The 19246-nt window shown below is 40.4% G+C and overlaps 1 long non-coding RNA gene across 3 annotated transcripts in view; it reads left to right on the forward strand.

The window, feature by feature from the left end:
- The window catches only part of LOC144295008 (uncharacterized), a 140650-nt gene that overhangs the window by 52795 nt on the left and 68609 nt on the right, over positions 1-19246 (forward strand). The window contains exons 4-5 of one of the 3 annotated variants that reach the window (XR_013362355.1): positions 14198-14284; positions 15272-15518. The exons of 1 other annotated variant lie outside the window; for it this stretch is intronic. This is a non-coding gene — a long non-coding RNA (uncharacterized LOC144295008). The remainder of the gene's footprint in view (positions 1-14197; positions 14285-15271; positions 15519-19246) is intronic. One more of the 3 variants, XR_013362356.1, reaches the window with a different exon arrangement.

The following is a 19246-nucleotide window of genomic DNA, read 5'->3' on the forward strand; positions in this document are numbered from 1 at the left end:
AGGATTACAGAATGTCCATGGTGTCAAAGTGGTCTAAAAAAAGGTTCTACTTCAAAGAAACTTACAGGAGGAAGAGGTTAAGCAGTGAGCGCTAACCACAACCTGCCTTGGGCAGAAGCAGAAGGAAGCCTCAGGCCAAGTAATGGGAGGAGAGTCACTTTCTGTTCTGGTCTTCAGAAAGGGCAAAGAATCAAAATACCATTTTTGCAATGGATGAGTTTACAAAATTGCAGGAAGTGTGACAAGACTTGAAAGACAAGACACATTTTTTTTTAAGGAGTTCAGCTTTTTATTGAATAGGTTACAGAAGAGGTTTAGTTAGAAAGACCAAAGCCCATGTCATCATCAGACTCCTCTGAGTCTTCTTTGCTTCTAACCTCCTTTTCCTCTGCTGGGGCAGCCATGGTGCAGAGGGTGGGAGCTGCTCCTGGTACAGCGCCGGCTGCTTGGGAGGGTCCACCGCCCCCTATATTGCAGATAGGGCTCTCGATGTTGACATTGGCCAGGGCCTTTGCAAACAAGCCTGGCCCAAAAGATCCAACATTTATACCTGCTGCTTTAATGAGGGCAGTGCTCTTATGCTCCATGACCATCACCTCATCGTGGAGCAGGTCAAGGGCCAAGTATCCTACTCTACCACTTACCAGCTATGTGTCTTCAGGCAAATCTCAACCTCTGAACCTTAGTTTCTTCATGGAATCAAAGGGAGTAATAATATTGCTTAATTCCCAAGATTATTGGGGGCCTTAAATTGTGCCTCAGCTTGTCAGCATTCAGTAAATATTTATCAAATGGCAAGAGCAGTTAGTGGCATTACCACTATTTTATTTTACTTTTTTGTATTTCTTAAGTTTTCTATCACAAACGTATATTGCTTTTGTAATTAGAAACAAAAACATGAAACTTACTCTTTTTTAAAATAACAAACATAATTTCTCATATTTTCACATTTGCTCTCTTCACCTTCGTTTCTTTCATTTCCCTTGCTGCTATATATAAAAATGGGTCCTCTCCACCCAGCAATATTCAGGAGATGCTATGTGACGTCAGTTATCATCTATACTCCAGCATGGCTTTAAGGGGTCAGCTCAGGGTACCGAGGCCTACAGTACTTAGATGAGGCTGAGATCAGTAGTAGCTCGTTGCCATAGGAGCTCTGTTCTCTCCATTACCCATCCATCCCTGTCCAGACACTGCCAGGCCTCAGAGAGCTCCATTTTTTTTTTAATCCTACTAGTTTCATTTATTCAGCACCAAGACCGAGTTACTGACATAGGCTGTAGGAGTCAAGCCTACAGTTGGTCTTTGGAAACCAGGGAGAGCGTGGGTGAAATAAATAAAGCAAAGTTCTGGCAGAAAACTGGCTTTTAATCTTGAAGTGTCCCCTGATTCTCTTCTTTTCTTTATAATTTTAGGTTTGTGGGTCCCAGATCTCCATATTTGCCTTCTGGTGCTGCCTTAGCAATAATAAAAGATGAATGCAGGGATTTAAGGCTGAGTTTTATCAGCTCCTAAAGCATTCTCTCATTAGAAAGCATAACCAGGGGTCTCTGTCACATTTGAAGCTACCTGGTCCGCCCACCCTCTCATGCAGTGGGCCTTTTCTCACACAAACAGGTAAGGGAAGAGCCGAGGGGCCAGGATTTTTCTCAGTGTGTGGGCTTCTTGGAGCACAGGGTGTGGTTCATCAGCTTCCTCTCAAACCCACTCCTGCTTGCCTGTTCCTATTTCAGCCAGTATCACTGCCATCCACCCAGCTGCCTAGGTTAGAAATCTAGGTGTCATCCTTTCCCTCTATTCACACCCCACATCCCATTATACATGTAGTCCTACTTTCTCTACTGCTACAAATGGCCCTCGAAGTCATCTGGTTCTCTCCATTTCCACTACTACGAACTAATCAAGACAACCATGACCTCCTGCCTCTATAATTGGTATCCCCCAAATAGGACAGTTGTTTGAATGCCGGGTAGCCCCAGATGACATTTATAGAGAAGATAAGGAACGTGTCAGGGTTACCGAGGCAGTCAGTGACAGCAGATCCAGAGGAGAGTTCAGGCTTTCTGGTTCCAAGTTGAGCACTGCTCCTGGACACCATTTGTTCATTCATTCACTATGCAGTTAACCCTTGAACAATGCAAGGGTCAGGGCCAACCTCCCACACAGTTGAAAATTTACATTTAACTTTTGACTCCTCCGAAACTTAACTACCAGTAGCCTAGAAGCCTTGCTGATAAGATAAACGATCATTTTGTGTATGTGTTGTAACTATATTCTTACAATGAAGTGAACTAGAAAAAAAAGTTATTAAGAAAATCACAAAGAAGAGAAAATACATTTACAGTACTGTACTATATTAATTGAAGATAAAACTGCATAAAGGTGGACCCAGGCAGCTCAAACCTGTGTTGTTCAAGGTCAACTGTATTGCATTGAGACCCTGATTGGTGTTGGGCACAGTGCTGTATCAAATCATTATCTCCCTCTAGGGTTTCTTCAGTGTCACCTCTGGGGGTGACTCCCCATGTTGGATTAGGGTCTTCAGCCTGTTGATTTATGGCCTGATCACTCTTGCATATTCTCAACTACATTAGAGTAGGGCATATCTCAGGCCCCTGCCACTCCTCTCATTCTGACATTCCACGAGTGAGACCAACAGCAAATGCACACATCGAGGCACTTCTCCCAAGGAAAAGATTCTATGTGAGTTCAATATTTACAGCACAAATAAGTGGAAATGTTTCCCTTTAGACCAAACTTATAACCTACATAGGAAAGGGGTACAGGAAAGTTGATCTGGTTCAGCTTTCATTCCTATGACACTCCATAACTTCTTGGAAAGTCAGTGCTCAGAGCATGCATGATAAGTTCCTCAGTATACCCAGGGTTCCAACTGATTCACCTAACACATGTTACTAAAGGTGTACTATGTGCCAAACACAGTGCTGGTGCTGGGAACACAGTGCTGTATAACATAGACAGACATCTTACTTTAGGGGACCTCATAGGCTAATGGAATCTGAGCTAAGCTGTTACCTAGTTTCCTTTTAAATATATTCTTGTCTGGATACCATCTTTACAAATGTCAAGTACTGGATTATAGAATCATAGATTCTAGGAGACAAATAGGAGATATTCACTAGCCTAATGCCTTTCTCCACTTAGCCAATGTTTAAACCCCTTTTATAATATTCCTGTCGAGTGATCATGTGGCCCCACTTTGGACATTGCCAATAGTGGGATTTACTACCTCCAAAGTGATCTTTTCTATTTCTAAACAGCAGGAGGAATTCCATTGTTCTTCCCTATGTCAAACCAAAATTGGTTTCCCTAAAGCTTGTACTGTGTTGTGGCCTTTAGGCTGACGTAGTCAAGACAGTCTCTTCTGCTCTGAGTCAGCCCTGAATGTGAAAGCATGCTTACTATGTCCACTGTTTCCACCTATCCCCATAAATATGGTTTCAAGCTTCTTCTCGAGTCAAATGGCCAACAGAGCCACTTCTTCCCACTCTGCCAAAGCAGGAAAGCATCTTTACATAAACAATATTATTCTTCTTGATTCTCCCATGTTAAGCTCAGAGATTATGTGAACATAGAGCAAATTTCTCCCACACCTGCAAAACCCCATCACATGCATAATTGTGTAGATAGCTTTGAAACAAGCAGGTTATTATTAAAAAACTAGAGCTAATAATATTGAGCTGTCAGGGTTGTTGTATTAAAAGAGATAACGAAGGTTGAATTAAATATTTCAACAAATATTGATGTAACACTCATCATGTACTGGGCATTATGCTGGACTCTGAGTATAATACAGTCCTAGGATGATAGGAAAGACCTCTATCTTTATGGAGCCTGGAGACTGAATATGAGAGGCTCTCTAAGGGTCATACAGTTTGAACTGAAGCTCAGTTCAAACTCTCCTTGAAGCCAGTTTGAATTCTCCCTTCCAATGACCTAAGCTGGAAGCTCAAAATGGTACCCACTATTAAGATTATCATCATCATAAACATAGATACAACCACATTAATGCCAATAAACCTTTGGATGCTATAATTTCCTTATGAAAATAGTGCTTTTAGAAACAGAGCAAAAACCGTAGTGGCCTTTCTTATGAATAATAACCATTATATCACAGATTGTCTCATTTTCTCCTCCTAGAAACCACATATTTCCTACAAATCAAGGATTTTTATAATAAATGATCTGAGTTAACCTCTACACAGTGACTGTTTATTCAAATCTGGATTACTTGCTTAACTTGGGCAAACCAAATGAGACATTCTAGAGTGCAGAACAGCAGCTTCATCAAGGAAGGTGCACTTGCACTTACAGGTACAGTGCCAGGCCCCCTTCTTTCATCCATCTGTCTGCTAGAGCAATTATCCTGTCCGTGAAGTTGTCTTCAGCCATCATCTTATTCAGTACACTGTGGATGACAGGATGTGCTTCCAACATCAAAGAGGCTTTCAGCTTTTCCAAAAGCTATGTCTTGGCTTCCTTATCATTTTATATCATAATTTGTTCAACATTTGGTCAAGGAACTGATAGAAATGGGAGAGTTATTTACTGTAAAACACCCGGTCTCTGCTCATTTAAAACCACTGATCTTCCTGTTTCTCTGTTACCGTCAGATAATCCACCATTTTGGGTGGGGTTAGCATGAAACCACCACCTAATATCTCAGTAGGGGAAGGGAGTGACCACAGGATGTCATCTGCTATGTCAGAAGAGTAGTGAATATTTAGCAGGATGGATTTCACGTTTGCATATCTGAGAAGTGCTTCACATCTATGCTATGCTGCTGAAATGAGAATTAAGATCTCTTCCATCAAGCCTGCCCCACTGACCCTATATGGTGACAAGAGTTTTTAATACTATCTCCATCTTGTTGTATTAATTATACTCATATTTCCAGTGGCTAATGTTTGTTAGCTACAGTTAGTCCGGTATCATGCCAGGCACGTACTTTATCTCAATTAATCCTCACAGCAATCTTGTGATATAAGCATTTTTCTCTTTTTTCATATGAAAAAAACTTGTTTAGAGAGGGTAAATAGCTTGCTCAAGCTAATTTAACTAATAAGTACAAGTGCCAGTATTCAGGCCCAGTCAAGTGCCCATTTCTTTTTATTCTCATACACACCACCCTAAACACTTGAATCTTAATCCAGAATGAAGGGAACCATGCTCAGAACACCTTTCCTTGCCTACTTGCTCTCTCCCTCCCATTGTTTGTGTCCTTTTCTATCTCCTACATAGGATTTCAGTTCCTATGAGGAAAAGAGAACTTATTTATCTGTTTTCTTCCTCAGAGAATAGAACATAGTAGTTCTCAATAAGTACATTTTAAGTGAAAACACACACAAACCAAAATCCAATGCTATTACTAGAATTTCTGATTCCTACTTCAAAATTATAGAAAGGCTCCCATTTTAAAGTTAATAATGAATCAAATCATTACTGATCCTATGTGATAGTAGCCATAGAGTGACTGAACAATGAAACCCCCTTTTTGTTGCAGCTCCAAATTGCACATCCATTGGCTGTCCAAAGCCAGAGAGAATAAAATCCTCCCATCCTTATTATGACACTCAAAAGTAGTTGAGCAGAGACATGCAGTTGTTCGAATACAGTTGGAAGAGTATGCTCCTCTGCACAAATAACAAAGCTTCCCCAGACGTACAAGAAGCTGGTGGGACTCATTGTTCACAACACATGGGAAGAAAGCTTTCCCCTTTATATGAGGTTTGCCTTACTTAGAGCAGTTGCAGATGGAGAAACAGAGTTCTTGGCCTTAGTGTTTAAGACTCTGACACCTGAAAGTCATCATTCCAGTTGGAATGGAAGCAGCATGGAACAAATAGGTGTGGAGGGATCAGCAAGCCAGGAAAGAAAGACTGACATGGCAATAACAACTCTCCACATTTATACAGAGTTTCCTATGTCCCAAGTGCCTACTTACATTATTTGTTTTAATCCTTACAACAGTCGGAGGGGTAGGTACATTTTAAAGATGTAGAAATGAACTTCAAGGAGTTCAGTGACTTGCCCAAGGCCTTCTTGTTGGTCATTGTAGAGCCGAGAGAATTGAACTTAGGTCTCTCTGACTCCAAAGTCTAAGCTCTTAACCACTCATGCTAATCATTAACTGCACTTGCCTAACTGTTGAATCTGTTCCTGGTGATCAATACTAAAATTCTAAATTCTAGACACACGCTGCCTTTTGTTTATAGCTTTATTTTTATTTATGTCAAAGCTAAATGTATACTTCTCATCCTGTAAGATGAATCCTATCATTCTCAACTAATCTTTTAGTTGTCAACACAAGTCCAGGCTAACAACCTTCTCTAGATAATATACAGGGATATTTGGAGTCAGTATCTTCAAACTGACAATTTTACTGAAGAAACTGATGCCCAGAGTGGGCAGACCAGATAAGCAGCCGCTGTTACAACTTGAGTCTTTTGAAAAAATACTATCTATTTCACTTATATCTGTAGACTGTGTTATGGTTACCAGGCATGTCATATATATTATTTTATTTGATCCTACAGAAAATTGTGAAGTAGATAAAGTAAGTAATATTATCTCTATTATACAGAAGAAGAGGCATGCCTAGAATTATTATCCTATTAAATTCTAGCCTTGAGAATCCAAATTCCAAATAAATGAACTTCTAGCCCTTTTAACCCTTCTGCAATACATATGGAACTGTGATCAAATCTTGACTCTACCCACACATCTCTCTGAGCCTTCAGTTTTCTCCTCCGTCAAATAAGGGATGAGGATGTCTACCTCACAGGATTGTGAAACTAGGTAAAGTAATGTAGGTAAAACAACAGACGCAGATCCTGTCCTTATGGACCTTAGAGTATGGAGTTAGGAGGCGAGGGTGAAAAACAAATGTTCAGTGATTACATACTTGACGATCAGGTTACAATAGTCCTGTTATAAAGGGAAAAGATAGAATGCTGTGCAGGCAAACCATAGGGTGAGCTAGCCTCCCGTGTGGCTGACAAAAGACCACCCTTGGCAGTGACAGCCAAGCTGAAACCTGAAGGATGAGTAGCAGTGAAGCAGGGGGTGTAGATATGGGTTGCAGCAGAGTGTATTCCAGGCACAGGGAACATCACTGATCAAGAAGCTTCATGATCTTGAGGATCAAAGAAATGACTTCTGTGGCTGGAATGTAAGGAGCTCCAGGAAGAACAATGTGAAAGGGTGTTGGAGAAAGAGGCGCTCTCCAGGCCATGTAGAGGGAGCCTCGCAAGACAAGTTAAAATTTTTGAACTTTGACACAGGAGCAATGAGAAGTCATTGAAGGGTTTTAGACAAGGGGCAGCATTACATCAGAGCTTTGAAAAGTCCAATTCCAAACTAGGGAAAGTTGAGATCTTTTTCAAAGCTTGTCTTTCTCTTTTTAAATAAACACTTCTTTAGCACCCTTTACATTGCAACAGTGATATAGACTGTGCATTTGAAATACAAAACGAAAAGACTTAGACCCGGGTAAGTACAGCTCCTCCCTCTACCAGTTTCAGGATCTAGGACAAGTCACCTCAAAGACTATCTCTGCTCTTGCTACCTAACACAGTTTCTTCTCTCTCTAAGCAAAAGTTAACCTGCAGATCTTTAAAGTACTCTGATAACCAGTATACACACTTCTGGGAAACTGATTTATTCATTGTTTTTGTTGAACAAACATTTATTAAGCATCAGCCATATGCCCAGCATCAGTATTAGGTATTGGGGGTTCAGAGATGGAAAGATAGAGACTCTGTACTTTAAGAATTCACAGTTTGGGGTAGACATAGGTCAGGAAAATAAATAAGTAATCACTATGCTGTACACCTGAAACTAATGTAACATCATGTGTCCACTATACTCCAATTTAAATTTTTTAAATAAAGAGGGATGGAAGAAAATACATACATGCATACATACATAAAAAGTAAAGTAGAGTCTACTACAAGAAAAGAAACAAGGAGAGAGTTACAGAGCCTACAGTTGGGAAATTTTTAGTAGAAGTGATATGCACATAGTATGTGCTTAATACATGTTGAGTAATATATGTTGAATGAAAAGTTTGAGCTGAATCTTTTACTCCCAGCTTTATTGATATATAATTGACATATAACATTGCGTGAATTTAAGATATACCATGTGTTGATTTCATAGACTTCTATATTACAAATGATTACCACCAAAATAGTGTTTTTTTTAGAGATTTCATTTATTTATTTAGAGAGTACATGAGCATGGGGGAGCTGTAGAGGGAGGTAAAGAGAGAGAATCTCAAGCAAACTCTGTGAAGAGTGCAGAGCCCAAAACGGGGCTCAATCTGACAACCCTGATATCATGACCTGAGCCTAAATCAAGGCTCTGGGTGCTCAACCAACTGAGTCACTCAGGAGCCCCTATTATGATAACATTTTTGATCTGAGTCTTAAAGGATGAGGGGAAGCTTACCAGACAATAAGAGTAGGGAATGAATAGGATCACAGATGCCATAAAATTGACTTTTTAAAATTACTTTATCAGCAGTCATCTAGATAGATTGAAAGGGAGAGACTGTAGATGAGACCAAGGGAAAACCTGAGGCAGTAATCCAGGTGAAAGGTACAGAAGACTTAGCGTTCACTCAGCAGTATTGGTGGCTGTACTCAGTTTTCTTGACACTAAGTTTTACTTAGTAGTATAGTGTATAGCTTGTAAGTGTTAATATATCTCCCCATGAGTAGCTGTCTGTTCTCCTTCACAAGGGTAGAGACCATGTCATTTACTGAAACCCTAATAACACCTAATGCTATGCTCCGTATCCCATGTGCACCCATCAGAAGCTGGGTTGACAGTTGGATTCACTGAGCTGCGTTGGGAACAGGGCAGCTGGAACCAGAGAAGTGGGAGAGCACTCCTCATCTGCTGTGTACAGAGGCACTCTCCTCTTCTGTAAGACAGTATCTTAAACTCAGCCAAACCTGCTTGTTATTTTTCCCAAGAAGCCTGGTATATCCTTGTTCTCCATATCCATCCACCCTAGCTAGAAACCTCAAGATAATATTGGAAGCCAAGAACAAAGTTAGGGGGAAATCATTTTTCAGGTTTTTAAGAGCTATGCTTTTTCTTCCAGGATCCTCAAAAGAATTTTTCCTCTCATTCATACATAGAAAGAAGTCAGTGATCCTAAGATTCAACAATGCCACTTCTCTGAATCTACCCTAAAGACACACTCATATGTGTACATAAAGAAGCATGTATAAGCATATTTTTTGTAAGAGACAAAAAGTGAAAATAGTCTAAAAGTCAATTCATGAAACACATGCTAATAAACCATGTTCTATTCATGACACAAAATACTACCAACAGCTAAAATAAATGAAGTAGATTTATAAGTATTAATACAGAAAATACTCTAAAATCGATTGTTTAAGTGAGAAAGGCAATTTGAAGAAATGATAGGTCTTATACCATTGGTGTAAAAAATAACCATCAATGAACCAACAAACTGAAGTAGTAATTTATTTCTTATAGTGCATATGCACTAAATGAATAAAACATGGTCTGGGAGAACATATACAAATCTGGTAACAGTGGTTACTCCTGGGAGGCTGGGATAGGAACAAGGACTGGGAATGATGGTCAAAAATACTGTTTTCTGTATCGAAATTTTTTTCACAAATGTAATAGTGCATTTATGATTTAATGAAATAATTTTTTAAGGTAAGAAAATCATTAAGTGCAGTGCTGTGTTTAGCAGTGAAAAGTTTGAACTACCTAAACATCCAGCAATAGAAATTTTATTAAACCAATCATGGTAATATCTACATAGCAGAATTTAATAAAATATTTATTTTAATATTCACAAGTATAAAGAAGTTAATTTATAGTTCCATTTAAAAGGAACTACTTACTAATTATAATGTTCTGAATTATCCCATTTTTGTAACAAATACATACACAAAAAGTTTGAGATGATGCTTTATAAAAGGTTTATAGTTGTTTCTACAAATCAATGGGATTCTGATTTTCTTTTAGTTCTGTATGTCCTAATTTTTCTCTAAGGTGTAAGTACGTAAGAAGAAAAATTCCATTTTAAAACATGTAAACAAAATGAGAGAGTTGAACTGGGAGAAAAGTAAGAGGAGGAAATGTGTAATGGTGGATGGGGATAAGAAAGTAGGAAAAGATGTTTGAGGATTTTTTTTTAAGAGGTTTTTTTTTTTCCAGAGAGTTAAGGGGAAAAATATTTTTGTTCTCAGAGTTTTTCAGTATACTTTCCAAGCCATCAAGTTCCTAAATATAACCAAAGATGATGATTTTACGAGCAAGCCAATATAAACATAGTAGATGTTTATATTTCTACATTAACAACATGACATTGGAGCTGCAAAAGTTCTTTTGAATTGGCTACATTTTATTTTTCTAAAAAAATAAGTCCCCTTTTAAAATATAACACCACCCCCACCCCACCATGGCTTTAAATTTCTGTAAGAGGCTGAATAAGATAGCTGCATTTAGGAATGAGGAGAGACGGGTGGAGGAGCAGGAGGGGTGGGAAGTTAAGCATTTGGGCAGGAAGGGGAAGGGGAGGACTTTTTGCAGAGTCTTACCTAAAAGTAGTACTGCTTAGACTTGAATGTGTATTTGGATTCTCTAGGGATCTGGTGAAAGTGCAAAGTCTAGGATGGGACTCCCAGATGATGCCCAGGCTGCTAGTCCATGGATAACTTTGAGCAGCAAGGCCTTAGAATCCAGGAATTTGCTCTTCCACCCTGGTTGGCCTGTGTTTCACACTGAAAATCTCTGGCCATGACTTCTTTCTAACCCAAAATTTTTTGGTCAGTATACCAAAAGCAGAAACTTTTCAGAAGGTCACTTTACCATATACAAGGTTCAGTTTAAAGTCCTATGCATGGAAGTAAGTAAAATGGGAAACAGAATAGGGAATGGGCAGGAGCCCCTGATACACAAATGTTATTTGTTATAAAGGGTGTGTTATTATGGAAAAAGCTCTGGACTGGTTGTCAGAAGACCTGGCTTCATTAACTAGCTGTGTGCCTTTGTGCCAATCCTTTCTTTCCAGTTTTCTGTTTCCTTTCCTGTCAAAAGAATTGGTCGACATGGCTTATAAAATTTTTTCAGCTCTTACACTTGAGTTGTCTATAAAGAGAGCCTATATCAACAGGAGGGAAGAAAAGAAAGATGTGCCACCACACACATAGTTGCCAAGGATCCTGTACATGTGGTATTATAATGGAAGAATTTTCCCCTTGTCTGCCCAGATGCAGAAATGTTGGAGTGAGAGACTGGGAAACATGCCTAGTATGAAATCCTAGTACCCTGACTTCCTGGTTTTGGCAATTTAGCGTCTTGGGAATCTGTCCCAGGCTCTGTAAAGTAAGACAGACCATGAAAACAGGCCCTCTAAGAACTGCAATGTGGCTCTGGCAGCTTTCAGATTCCAAGGTCCTCAATCCTTGGGGCCACCCTCAGGTTTCACCTCATTCCCCTACACTGATCAGCAGCCAAATTCTGAAGCCACTTGAGCTTAAAGTTGCAGCCAAATGGCCCTACTGCCTTCCTGTTTGTGAAAGTCTCCAATTCCCAGCCTATGGCCAAATCCAATTTTCACAGCAACTCAACCCTTCCCCTAGGCTCACCCTCTGGACCCAAGACTCCCAGATGCTGCAGACTCCATTTGGGCCTGCAGCAGCCAAGTCTAAGAGAACTGGGAAGACCAGATGGTGACACTTCTTTCTCTACATTGCAGATAGTCCTGTGCTCAAAGTGAGGCTTGGCACCTAGTTTGATAAGCACAGGGTGGGAAAGTGGCCTGCTTTGGTGAGATTATGCAGACTCTGGGGCAATCTCCTACAGTTCTGCCTCATACCTCAACAGGCCTGCACTCCTCACCTTTTCACTTACTCAACAGGCCTATGGCTGTTCTAGCAAAGACTCCCAAATCATCCATAAGCATGCTAGCTTCAGGTCGCTTCCTGTGGTTTAAGGGCAGTTGGCTTCCATCCCTGTTCATGAGACCCTGACCCCCAGCAGACATTCTCTCAGGGCACGGCCTCCATAGGCATCCATTTGGGATGCAGGGACCCTGTGGACTGCAGGAGGAGTTATTTTTCCCTCCAGCCCCAGGCTAGCCAGTGCTGAATGATGGGGCTGGCTAGTACAAAAACTGTTTTTTATAATGTTGGTCCTTGGCATTTTTGGTGTCTGGAGAGAGCTTCCTCTCCTCCCACAGTTAATTAGCAGCATAGGAGCATTTCCCTTTCCTCAACAGAAAGTCTGTCCCTGTCCATGGGGCCAGACAGAGGGGTGGCAGGTATGGCTAAGTGCTCCCTGAGGTTAACCTCAAACTTAAACTTAGAGCCATACTTGACTAGAAGCAAAGTGAAAGGCAGGATTCGCTTCCATGGGGCAGAGTCAGCAAGTGGGTGCAGGTCCCTGACAAGCCAGGGGATTGTTTTCTAGTCTCCCAGTCAGGTGAGGGGACAGGAGAAGAGAGTGGGGAACCAATGTGTGTTTGACACGTTTGTGAATTGTTCCTATAACAAAGGCTTTTTTAAAAAAAACAACAACAACAGAGTGGAGCTTTATATATTTGAATGAGAGGCGCACAGAAGGACCTATTGTCAGGAGGAAAAATTGCATGAGTAATTGTGCATGACTTCAGACTTCCCAGTTGAAATGTTAAGCGTGTTAAGGATGATTGTGGACATCCCAGTGTTTTCAGTGTTGAGGAAGAGGGAAGAAAGAACTCCTGGGAGGTAAGGAGGCAGGTTGTTTAGCAAGGCAGGGGAGACAGGAAGCTAAAAAGCTCTTCTTCTTCCTTGCTGGTTCCCATTCTTCCTTTACTTAATTAAGGTACCAACTCCTACAGGAAACCCGCCTGCCCCTACCTCCTTCTCTCATCTCTAACGTTAGATGTTCTTGATAGGTATCTACCATCTTACTATTTACTAGACCATGATACTACTGATAGTTCATAGAGCCGTGTGCATGGATTCCAGGACTGGATCCCACCACTTACTAAATGTATAACTCTGGCCAAATTACTTAATCTCCCTGTGTCTCAGTTTCCTCACCTATAAATTGGAGTATACCTACCTTTTAGGGTTGCTCTGAGGATTAAATGTGGTGATACATATAACATAGAACAGTGCCTGATATATACTATGCACTCAATAAATATTAGCAATTATTATTTTTATTTGTATCCCCAGTGGTTAACACAATTTGTAATATATCATGGGCTAGTAGTTTTTCAACTCTCGTATTCATCATCATTGCTGAGGACCTTTAAAAATATATGAATCTGGCCTCTACTCATCTAGGAGTGAAAATTGATCATGGTATTTGGTAAAAGTTCCTAGGTAGTTTTATTATGCAACCAAAGTCATGAGTGCCTAATGAATAGATGAATAGATGAACCAAATGGGATCAGAGCAAACCAACCCAGGTGATACCATCCTTAGGAAGATCAAAGCATGATTCTGTCTCCTTCAGAAACTTTGTTATTCCTGAGATGGACTTCCAGAGAATGATATGACAGTGAATGTAATGGAATACATGAAAGAATGTTAATTCTAATCATTTCAACATATTGCTCTATTGAAATAGATAATTGATTGACTAGAGCTAATATTAGAGATCAGTTTAGGTCTTTCTTCTTGTGCTGTCTTCTGTTTATGTCGACTTATTGCTCAGAGAGTTACCATAACAACTCCAACCAGAGCTGAACTTTGACCTTTCTTCCAGTTTTAATTTCGACTTGCAGCTAAAGTCTTTAATTCAATTGACATAATAAAACACTTAAAGATCCCAAATAAAGCATTTCTACCCCTATAATGTACAGTTGCTGTATGTTGTTATCATAAAATATTATAATTAGTTGTTTTATCGAGTTGGTTTACAAAATTTAAACTGATTGCTGCTTGTAAAACACAAAGTCAGGCACCTCACAATGGAAATAATGAACTCTAGCCAGGGCCCTTACTCTCAAGGCATGTGTATATTAATGGGGGAAGTAAAGATAAACATACTGAAAACTAGGGAAAATGAATACAACAGAGACATTTAAATAGTAATGTAGCAGGATAAAGTGGGCTTGGATTCAGATTTAGGTCTATTTCTTATTAGCTATCTGACCTCAGTTAATTCAGTTAAACTTCCTGAATTTCAGCTCCCTTGTCAACCAACCAACCATCCAAATGTGGACTCTGATGCCTATATCATTCAATTACTGGGAGGCTTCAAAGCAATAATATATGTAAGTGTCTGGCACTTTTTTATTAAATGAAAATATTTTAATGGACAAAGAGCTGTATTCCAACAGCACAATTTGTTGTCAGCAATTTCATTATCAAGAGGAGAGATCATATGGAACAGGAGGATTCAAATCAAAATGGAGAACTAAGCATGAACATATATCTACCCTCCCACCATAAATTCCTCAAAGGACAGAAAAGACAGCTTTTAAAATCATTAAGTCTACCCACACCAGCAAACCAGAGGAGGCAGAAATTATGATAGAAATCTGGATAGAAAGCACTTAGGGTCAAACAGATAGAGAACTCAGGGCAGGGTATTAACATATTCCAAAACACTCTTTTTTTTTTTTTTAAGGTTTTATTTATTTATTTAGTTAGTTAGTTAATTATTCATGAGAGACACAGAGAGAGGCAGAGACATAGGCAGAAGGAGAAGCAGGCTCCTCACAGGGAGCCTGATGTGGGACTCGATCCCCAGACTTGATCCCTGGACCAGGATCACACACCCTGAGCCGAAGGCAGTCACTCAACCACTGAGCCACCCAGGTGTCCCTCCAAAACACTCTTAAGGTAAATTTTTTTGAAGGTCGGGGCAGAGAATCTCATTGCTCAGAAGGAGCACATAGAAAGAATACAAGGGGTTAGGAAGCACTCACTAAGGTTATTAATTTTTAAACTGCCCTGTGAACAACAGACCTCTCTCCTCTTCCCTCCACTTCAGGGAACTTTAGTTCAGGCATAGGTAGGTGGTGGGGTGGGGGGGTAGGGGTCAGGAGGGTGAGATAAAACACAAATCTTCATTCTAAGAAAGGAAGTCCCCTGTCTGGGGAGGGTGTCTGTTGGTGTGTAAGGGCCTATGGGAAAAGCAGGGTTGGAAAAGTAACCCTATCCAACTTCCACAGACACAGAAGAAAAAGACAAAGCTGTTCTGCCCAGCCTGTCAACTGTGCCTTCACTGAAGTAAAGATCTCCTTATGTTGCTCTAGGGAAGGACGAAGGACCAAGTAGGGAGGACAGTGGTCCCCAAGCCCGCCTCTCTGTCTGCTCCGAGCACCTTACTGGGAATTCTGCAGTCAAAATGACCTACTCACAGAGTCCCAAGCAACCCTTCACTCACCAAAGGAAACCAGAGGGGAAACGGACTGCTCAAAACTGAAGTGAAACTTAAACAAAATACCTGAAAATTAACCCATTCTTCAAACATAGATATGATGAGAAACCAAGGATCACCAGGTATTTGAGGAAATTCAAACAGCTCTAAAGAAAAGGATTAAGATAAACAAACTGAGAGGCAGCTGGATGGCTCAGTCAGTTAGGCATCTGCTTCAGCTCTGGTCATGATCTCAGAGTCCTGGGATCAAGCCCCAGGTCAAGCTGCCTACTCAGCAGGGAGTATTTCTCCCTCTCCCTCTGCTGCTCCCCCAGCTCATGCTCTCTCTCCCTCAAATAAATAAATAAAACTCTTAAAAAAAAAAAATTTTAGTAGGGCAGCCCAGGTGGCTCCGCGGTTTGGCGCCGCCTTCAGCCTAGGGCATGATCCCCACAGTTGTGGGATCGAGTCTGACATCGGGCTCCCTGCATGGAGCCCGCTTTTCCCTCTGCCTGTGTCTCTGCCTCTCTTTCTATGTGTCTCTCATGAATAAATAAATAAATAAAATATTTTTTAAAAATTTAGTACGTAAATTTAAAAAAATTTAGTAAATAAAAATAAAAATTATGGTAGCAAAACTAAAAAAGCAGTAGATGGGATGAATAATAAAATGGATATGGCAAAAACTGAGGATATTATCCAGCAGCTTAGTGTGAGATCTCCCTGAATATATGGAAGCAATCAGAAATGGAAAATTTGAGAGAAAAATTGAGAGACTGCTATGGACTGAATTGTATGTTCCCCTCAAATTCATATATTGAAGCCCTAAACTCCATGTGACTGTGTCTAAAGATAGATCCTATAAGGAGGTGATAAAGGTTAAATGAGGTTAATTCAATAATTCAATAGGGCTGGTGCTCCTATTCAAAGGGTAAGAGAGCACAGCTATCTCTCTGCTGTGTGAGAACACACCAAGGGCACCACCAGAAGGCAGCTGTCTGCAAGCCAGAAGGAGAACCCTTACTGGAAACTGAATTGGCTAGCACCTTGATCTTAGCCCCCAACACTGTGAGACAATAAATTTCCATTGTGTAAGCCACCCAGTATATGGTATTTGACTAAGCCTCAGCAGAGTAATAGAGAGACACAAAGGATTGATTCAGAAATACCTCCTTTCATTGGAAAGAAATGCCAGGAAAGAACTGAACATTGGTGGGGAAGAGATTCACAACAAAATAATCAAGGAAAATTTCCCCATCCCAAAGAAAGGCTCAAGACTTCATAGGGCCTGCTAAGCTGCAGGCAAGGAACATTTTTAAAGGGGCTTGCTTAGACAAACACTCAGAATGTTTCAGAGCCAAAAGGACAAAGAGAAAACTCTCAAAGTATTCAGAGTAGAAAAACAGGTTACCTACAAGGAACAAAAATGAATTGGCTGTCAGACTTCTGAAAGGTCACTCTGAATCTGGACTGCAATGAAGTAATAACTTCAAACTTTGAAAGAAAATAATTTTGACCTAAAATTATATACCATGCTAGCCAAACTAGCTTTCCAATGAGGGAGCAAAATCAAGACAATTTTTTTTTTTACCCTCAAGATGGTAAAAGATGAGTAAACTTGGCCCTCTCAAACTCCATGGGAGTGTCAATTGGTACCTCCATTTTGAACAGGGCAACTTGAAAGTATGTATCAAAGTTTTTCCTCTCCAGCTATCTAACCTGGAGAAGAGTTTGTACAAATGCACAAGAGGCTTGTACAGCACCGTGGGGTCATTAGTACAAATCCTGGAGTCAGAGTGCTATGTTCAAATCCTAGCTTAGCCACTTATTAGTTATGGGACTTTGAGTAAAATTACCTTAATGCCTTTCCAGTGAAATGAGGATGATAATATGTACTCCTTATTTCATAGGGTTGTTCAAAGAATTGAGTGAGTTACTACATGCAAAGTGCTTAGAACAGATCTTTATCAGATTAAGCACTTGATAAATGAGTTTTACTGTCATGTATCATATATAGCAATATTAGATGTTATCTAAGGATATTAGACAGTAGACTACTCCCAATTCTGTGCCACTGGAAAGAAATCATGCTGTGGTGTTTGATATGGAACAATATTATAGGACCTAGCATCTATAAGTAGAAGGATAGTAATAGTACAACCATACTATGGAATACTATGTAGCTGTTAATTTTAAAAAAAAAGGTAGAATTATACTAGTTCTATGTGCTATCATGGAAAGATCCCAAGGATATATTGCTAAATGAAGGTGAGGTGGAAAAAGCAAATTGCTGAACAATACATAGAGATTATCCCATTAAAAAATACATGAATGTAGGGGATCCCTCGGTGGCGCAGCAGTTTGGCGCCTGCCTTTGGCCCAGGGCACGAACCTGGAGACCCGGGATCGAATCCCATGTCAGGCTCCCGGTGCATGGAGCCTGCTTCTCCCTCTGCCTGTGTCTCTGCCTCTCTCTCTCTCTCTGTGACTATCATAAATAAATTTAAAAAATTAAAAAAAAATACATGAATGTACACTGGACATATGTAAACAGTGGCATACCACTGTAGGGCATAATAGAGGGAGCTGGCTGTCCTGGGTGTAGGCAGTAAGTGAATATATGAACTCAGGATAATTTAAAACAATAATTTTAAGGAATAACATGAAAACAATAATAAATGATAGTAAAATCTACTTAATCTACTTCTTATTATCACCATGAGCAGTGGAAACAAACTATGTCAATGATGAAATACTCCTCCCACCAGAGCAGTCTGCTCTTCCTGTCAGCCCCCCAACCCCTAATGCTAGATGCTATTGCATCTTCCTACGTGCATACAAAAACTTACAGCAGAATCTTACAGTACTGACTAAATAGGATAATATACAGAAGGAAGTGAGGTTAAGTGGGGGTATGTGAGCAGCATTCTTACTTTTCACTTGCTACTCATTTAAATTTTTTTTGCAGAGAATATACTTATATATTTATAGTTTGCACTTGTACAGTTAATATTTTTTTAATTTGGGAAAAAAGGTAACATGGTAGGCAAAAAGATTTATTCAAGGAAGTCAGAAAAAATGAAACCCAGCGAAAGCCTATAATAATTCCTCCAAATATTTTAGATTATGGAATATGGATTAGGTATGGCAACTGCATTTTCAGAACTAAAAGTTAGAAGCCAGCATCTGCCAAAGCATTTTTGGTACAACTTCTGAGTGAGAGAGGCAGCCTGAGACATGCAATCTGGGTGCCAACATAATGGAATTTCTGGGACCATCGAATGGATTATTATTACAAATAGACTGTCAAAAACCAGGCCTGTCCATAAATCCCGAATCCCACTCCGTTTTTGGATCCTTTTGGAACTGAACTCCTGTTATGATACCAACTTCAAACCTAGTGTTCAGCCTGCCTTACCCTGACTCCCCTGAGTTCAAGGCTTGAAGCCTTTGCTCCCACCGAGATCTGCCACATCTCCTGGCAGGTACTTCCAACTTTTCAGTTGCCACAGCAGCATCCTCAGGCATGCTTTCTGCCCTTACAGCCCCCTGATTTTCTCCTGGACTCCCCACCCCCAGCTCAGCCGCCTTCTGCACCGCCCACACTCCCCACACTTCCTCCCACCCTCTCCACCCCACCCTTTGTACGCAGCTGAGCCAGCCTGGCCTGGGGTACTGTTACCGGTCCCAAGCACAGGGTAAGCTGAGGCTGTGAAAATGAAATGGCTAGGTACAGAAAGGAAGAGAGTCATAGATCCAGACAAACAGGAAAGGTTTGCCAGGAAACCAGACTGATGTGAGCTGAGTGGAAAAGAGAAGTTAGAGCAGGACTCACAGAACATCTTGGGGCCAGTTGAGGAAGTAAGAGACT

This window comes from Canis aureus, chromosome 23, assembly GCF_053574225.1.
Source record: "Canis aureus isolate CA01 chromosome 23, VMU_Caureus_v.1.0, whole genome shotgun sequence".
Classification (NCBI taxonomy): Eukaryota; Metazoa; Chordata; class Mammalia; order Carnivora; family Canidae; genus Canis; species Canis aureus.